Source organism: Phascolarctos cinereus, unplaced genomic scaffold (genome assembly GCF_003287225.1).
Source record: "Phascolarctos cinereus isolate Bilbo 61053 unplaced genomic scaffold, phaCin_HiC Scaffold_5;HRSCAF=322, whole genome shotgun sequence".
NCBI classification, from domain to species: Eukaryota; Metazoa; Chordata; class Mammalia; order Diprotodontia; family Phascolarctidae; genus Phascolarctos; species Phascolarctos cinereus.
In genome coordinates, this window is record NW_027555958.1 from 428,079,897 (window position 1) to 428,085,691 (window position 5,795).

The window sequence follows — 5,795 nt, forward strand, 5'->3', positions numbered from 1 at the left end:
CTGTGATAGGCAAAATGATGATAGGCTAACTTTTAAACAAATCATAATAGGGAATTTGTTAAATTTCTCTTGTCTTTGTGTCTGGAACTAACACTAATTAGAAGCCTCTCTTTATGATCTATTTTATGGGTTGTTGGAAATTTTATAAATTGCTATGCATGTTACAACTTTAACCAAAGGGCAGGTCCAGTATTTGCTAAAATATAACAGCATAAGAATAAATAAAAGGAGCTAAAGAATTTTTGTGCTGTTGCTTCTCTATGAGGTTGATCTTTGGAAGCAAAATCTTATGGGTATATTATAAGATGAGGTTTAGGCTCTTCTATACTGGAAAATGTCCATTAATTCTAATTACTTCATTAATTAATTCTAATGGGAATAATGCTTCCCTATCAAGAGAAGAGAAGACCTTTTGTAATTGCAGAGGGGTGATAAAATTGATTTAAATAAATTTAGGTGACAATATTTGAGTAGTCATGCAGGTAACTATTACGATAAATAAGTAATATTTTTATGTAATAATTTCCAATGTCATAAAAAACCTGACTATCCCAGGGACTCTTAATTTTTCTCTTATTATGGATCACTTCTCAGAATAATGTTTGTTGCCTATACTCATAATTGAAGGAAAGGCTAAATTTCATTTAGAAGTCAGTGACATTGAATAAGTAATTTTTTTTTTACCAAGTTCACAGTTCCTCTGAAATGTAGTAACCCTTGGATTAATTCTAGGTTTTTCCAGTTCTAAAAAACTATAATTTCTTTCTAACATCATCAATTAAGACAGAATGGATATTGTATAAGGCAAAAGCTAAAAAAAAAAGCCCACATGAAATATGCTAGAAGTTACTTTTTATGTCTTGAAAATATTTGTGAGACATTCTAAGCTACATTGGTTATCTTGGTAAAAACAGGAGTTAGAAAATATGAAAATGTTCAAAGCAGTTCCAAAGACCCACACATTTTGTAATTTGCAGTATGTTCTAGCAACACTTCTCAAGTTTTGCTTCCAATATAGCTAGCTCTAGGTTGGGGTGGGGAGAGAAAACTGTTGCTCACACCACTCTGGGTTCTGTGGAGTGCTCACTTGTTTGGGCTTTGCAGTCCTGTGCCATATGCTGAAATCAGGGAATAGGGAAATGCAATGTTCCCAAGGGACAACTCATACCTGGAAACTACATTTTCCAATGCAGAATGGAAAACTGTTCTTGTGCTCATAAAAACCAGGTGCTGCTGGGCAGTGGCAAACTAATTCTTATTTCACGAAGGACATCCTTGGATGTTTTTCTAAATCTGCATGTGTGCCCATGTTGAAAGCTTCCCTTTATTGATGGTATTATTTACAATCCAAAATTATTTACTAATCCAAAATTTACATTCATTTGCTTCTTGATTCTTGATGATATGAGCTATAAGCATATGGAACTTGTTACCTGGAGATGTTATTATATACCTCTTCAGTATAAAAATAGATTCAAGAAGGGTTTTGATAAATTCAGGGATAAGAAATCCACAATGACATATTGAGGGGATGTTGAGGATATTTAGGGCATTTCCTTAGCATCCAGAGGTCATAATGGAAAGTTCACATACTCTCAGCCTAAAACCCCTTAGGGCCATTTTGAGAGTAAACATTAAGCTATCCCTTGGGATCTTGTCATGTGACTGTGCTGCTTGACATATTTATCAATGACTTGGTGAAGGGCACAGATGGGATTTTTACCAATGATTTGGTTACAGGCACAGATGACATCCTTATCAAAGTTGAGGATGACACATAGCTAAAACAGGTAAGAATTAAAAGGTTCTTAAAAGGTTAGAACATTGGGCCTAAAACAAGTGACATAATTTAACGTGAATAAATTTAAAGCCTTGAACTTGGGTATAAGAAATTGACTTCATGAGTATAAAACTGGAGAGGCCTCTTTAGAAGGAAATTTGTCTGGAAAAAAACATCTGGGGGTTTTATTGGTTTGCAAACAATAACTTAAATGTGAAATGACAATGGAAAAAATGAATGTAGCCTTGGACTACATTAAGCAATACACAGCTACCAGAAATAATAAAATAGTAGTTTTTCTGCACTCTGTCCTGGTCAGATTAAATCCAGAGCAGGGGTCCTCATCTTTATTTTATATAAAGGATCCCTTTGGCAATCTGGAGAAGCCTATGGATTTCTTTTTAGCATAATGTTTTTTTTAAAGCATTAAATAAAATACACAGGATTATAAAGGAAAATAGTTACCAAAATATTTTAAACAACCATGGACCCTAGGCTCTAAATCATTATTAGAGAAGTGCAAATTAAAACAACTCTGAGGTACCACCTCACACCCGTCAGATTGGCTAATATGACAGAAAAGGAAAGTGATAAATGTTGAAGAAGACGTGGGAAAATTGGAACACTAATGCATTGTTGGTGGAGTTGTGAACTGATCTAACCGTTCTGGAGAGCAATTTGGAACTATGCTCAAAAGGCTATAAAACTGTGTAAACTCTTTGATCCAGCCACTACCACTACTAGATCTGTATCCCAAAGAGATAATAAAAAAGGGAAAAGGACCCACATGTACAAAAATATTTATAGCAGCTCTTTTTGTGGTGGCAAAGAATTGGAAATTGAGGGATGCCCATCAACTGGGGAATGGCTGAACAAGTTGTGGTATATGAATGTAATGGATTACTATTGTGCTATGCATGAGAAATGGTGAGAAGATAGAATTCAGAAAAACCTGGAAAGACTAAATGAAATGATGCTGAGTGAAGTGCTCAGAATCAGGACATTATACACAGTAACAGCAACATTGTGTGATGATCAACTATGATAGACTTAGCTCTTCTCAGCAACACAATGACCCAAGACAATTTCAAAAGACTCGTGGAGGAAAATGCTATCCACATCCAGAGAAAGAACTATGGAGTCTGAATGCAGATTGAAGCATATTATTTTCACTATTTTTTGTTTCTCGTAGTTTTTCCCTTTTGTTGTGATTCTTCTTTCACAACATGACTAATGTGGAAATATGTTTAATATGATTGTACATGTATGACCTATATCAGCTTGTTTACTGTCTTTGGGAGGGGGTGGGGTGTAAAGGGAAGTGGAGTGGGAGGGACGGAGAAAAAATTGGAACTCAAAATCATACAAATGAATGTTGAAAAGTATCTTTACAAGTAATTGGAAAAAAATAAAGTACTATTAAGTGGAAAAAAAACGGTAATAAAAAAAAATCACAGACTCTCAGTGCAGGACCCTACATGTTGGAGGCCTGATAAGTTGAAGAATTCCTTGATGAAGTCAAAGAAAAGTGGCTTTGCATCCTTATCCTATAAAAATTGGTTGGTTGATGGAACTAGGGATGTTTAGCCAGAAGAACTCAAGGGAAACCTGGTAACAGTCTTCAAGTACTTGAAAGTCTGTCACGTGAAAGAGGGATTATATTTGTAATTGCTTGGCCTTAAAGGTCATAAATAGGTATAATGGCTGCAGAGAGACAGATTTAGGCTTGACTTCAAGGAAAACAAATCCTAATGACCAGCACAATCCAAAAGTGCATTAGCCCATCTCAAGAAGCAGTGGGTTCCCCCTCACTGAGATATTCAGGTGAAGACTGGATTATCACTTGTGCATTATAATTGGGATTGTTTTTCAGGCACAGGTTAAACTAACATGCTGCAAAAGTCCTAGCCAATTCCCAATTCTGTGATTTGTTTGATTCTGTTATGTGACATTTCTTTATGTTCCTGTGGTCATTTAGTGACCCCTAGAATGAAAGGATTAAAAATAACTTCCTTTGTGTGTGCTGCCCAATTCTAGATCTATGATGCTAGTATTCTATATAAATATTCTCTCCTAACCATGTTGAGTATGGGGTAAGTTACTTGCAGTTACTAGTGCTTAATTTGAGCCAGTATAATTTTTCACAGAATATCAAAGCTATAATCTTAAAGCCACTGTGGGTGAAGATGATGAAGAGATTTGGAAGAAGACACAAATACAGGGGAAAGAGGGAAACAAGGTAAAGTAGACAAGAAGAATAAGAATCTACCCACAGGTGGAAGGAGGGACATTTACCTAAGTGACTGACAGTGACTCACTGACTGTGGCAAGGGTGGAAAATGATAGGTAAAATCAAATCAAGGACATCAGAAGAAAGGTAAGCCAGGCTATGGAATTTTTGCAATCTGAGCTTTAGCATTAATTTTTGGTGTGCAGAGGAAATCCCAAAGGGACGAAACACATGAGACAAGTCTTGATCACAGTCTTCTAATGAAACAAAATGATAATAAAAAAGAAGTGAAAACTAATTACTAAAATTTTAACATGTATTAATGAATACAGTTTTAAATTATGGATTATCTAAGTACTCTAATGACAACAACCACACAAAGTCCTCCCACTTTTGATTTTCCATATTTTCCCCTAATGGGTTTCTCTTATCAGTGATCTGGAAGTTTTCAGTGACTTGAGCAGATTGAATGACTAATTTTGCTAGTCATTCACTCATTCTGTAATTCAGTGACATATCTCTAACTAGGCCTGTATTCAGGATGGGTCTATTGCAGACCACTAAATTAATGTTTGTAGAACACCTGCTATGTATAAAAGGGACACAAAAAGTATGATATATATCTCTGTCTTTAAGAAGCAGATGTTGTTGAGGAGACAGACCAGGACATATGAGAAAATATACATGAAAGAGGGCTCCTTGGTAACATATGCTCATGAAGATTGCTTGTAGTACTTAAAGGGTTGAGTATGTCTAATGGTTTCCTCCATGAGTAGAATGTAAGCTTCTTGAAGGGAAGACTAGTACCACATTGTTATCTTTAGTCCCTGGGTGGTGTTAGAGATAAAAAATAAAAATGGCACAGTTCTTGCCCCCAAGAAGCTTACATTCTACTTATGGGGAAAAGCATTAGAGATACTGAACAATGGGATGTATGTATACTTTTGTTATCCCAGAAATAATAGACACACATTGGGTGTACCCTCTGTGGCAGTCATAAGAGAAGACATAGTTAAGACCTACCCAGGATGAGCAAGTATGGATGGGGTGCAATCTGCAATCTTGGAGGGATTGCCAACACTGATCAAATCATAGATCCATTTGAGATGCTAAGTATTTGAGAATTACCTCCAGAATCTAGATAGTTCCTTGTACAGAGTGGATACTTTAGTATAATCTTCACATTGATTATTTCATAATATTATATTTTATATATATATATATATATATATAGTATACATATATGTGTTTATATATGTATGTGTATGTATGTGTATATATAACTATGTCATCATAAACTACATGTTACAATAGGTAGTATTTAAAGCTTTATGGTTTGCAGAGTTCTTTACAAATATCTTTTCATTTGATTCTCCCCACAACCCTGATAGGGAAATGCTACTACTACTATTATTATTCTTATCATCTCCATTTTACTGATGAAAAACTTGAAGCAAATGGAAGGTAAGTGACTTAACCAAGATCACACAGCCAGTAAGTATCTGACATTGAATTTAAACTCAGGTCTTCCTGACTACAGGCAGAAAAGCACCTAGATGCCTCTAGGATTATTACTCTAGTCTCATTATTTTTATCCTGAATGTTGGAGGTTTTAAAATGCACAAATACTTAGAGATGAGCACTGATTCACAATTGGTTTGTTTTACAGTTTTTGGACTATCAACTACCACAGCCTGTAAAGTTTTCTCAGGACTGCACATGGAGAATATGCACATCCAGAGTGTGAAAAAGGAGAAAGAAACCCGCTAGTATCCCCCACCATAC

General features: G+C 35.4%; 1 protein-coding gene and 1 long non-coding RNA gene across 2 annotated transcripts in view; one reads left to right on the plus strand and one right to left on the minus strand.

The window, feature by feature from the left end:
* The window catches only part of LOC110209916 (uncharacterized), a 75,780-nt gene extending 70,014 nt beyond the window's left edge, over positions 1-5,766 (plus strand). Inside the window, exon 4 of the long non-coding RNA XR_002324967.2 lies at positions 5,680-5,766. This is a non-coding gene — a long non-coding RNA (uncharacterized LOC110209916). The remainder of the gene's footprint in view (positions 1-5,679) is intronic.
* The window catches only part of ADGRL4 (adhesion G protein-coupled receptor L4), a 136,052-nt gene that overhangs the window by 5,767 nt on the left and 124,490 nt on the right, over positions 1-5,795 (minus strand). The window lies entirely within an intron of this gene.